At 34.6% G+C, this 807-nt stretch overlaps 1 non-coding gene across 1 annotated transcript; it reads right to left on the reverse strand.

Moving 5' to 3' along the window:
* Positions 1–386: 386 nt before the first annotated feature.
* On the reverse strand, positions 387–459 carry TRNAR-CCG (transfer RNA arginine (anticodon CCG)). Its single transcript has one exon. It is a non-coding gene; the product is annotated as a tRNA-Arg (tRNA).
* Between the last annotated feature and the right edge of the window lie 348 nt (positions 460–807).

An 807-nucleotide genomic window follows, 5' to 3' on the forward strand; every position in this document is an offset into this window, starting at 1 on the left:
ACGATCACTATGTAAAAATATACTAAATAGACTGCCACTATACAATTTATATACAATTAGCTCTCACTATACAAAATATATACAAAATAGGCTGTCACTATACAAAATAGACTGTTACTATACAAAAAAATACAAAATAGACTGTTACAATACAAAAAATATAAAATAAACCGTTACTATATAAAAAATATACAAAATAGACTGTCACTATGAAAAAAATATACAAAAATAGTCTGTTATTATACAAAAAATATACAAAAATAGACTGTTATTATACAAAAATAGACATTCCGTATATGACCTGCATTACATATTTCATTCAATTGTTAGCTAATACTTATCAGATCCAGAAGTACATTTAAAAAGGCAAAAAAGGGTTGCTCTATCGCGCCAGGTAGGGGTCGAACCTACGACCTTCAGCTTCGGAAACAAGCGCTCTATCCACTGAGCTACAGGCGCTTGTGTTGTCATGCTTATTCCTTTCGGCTACTATATGCAATACGTTTGGGCCGAAGGGCCATTTTTGTAAGGACAAAATATGGGCTATTAAAATTTTAAGGGCTATAGAGGGTAGTTTTCTCAATTATTTTCATCCCTTTGTACGCATGAATTCAACTTGGGCCTGCTGATCCCGTCTGGAGCTCAAGCCTATTTTCAGATCTGGGTCATCGCATTTCCTGTCAAGTCCATTGTTCGTGCACATTAAGTTGGGCCTGAACATTTAGCGGCCCAATTCAATGGGTCCAGTTTTCTTCCTCCTTTCCTTTAGATAATAAATTTTGCTACCTATATCCATGTTTATGTGTC

Source organism: Nicotiana sylvestris, chromosome 1 (assembly GCF_000393655.2).
Source record: "Nicotiana sylvestris chromosome 1, ASM39365v2, whole genome shotgun sequence".
Taxonomy (NCBI): Eukaryota; Viridiplantae; Streptophyta; class Magnoliopsida; order Solanales; family Solanaceae; genus Nicotiana; species Nicotiana sylvestris.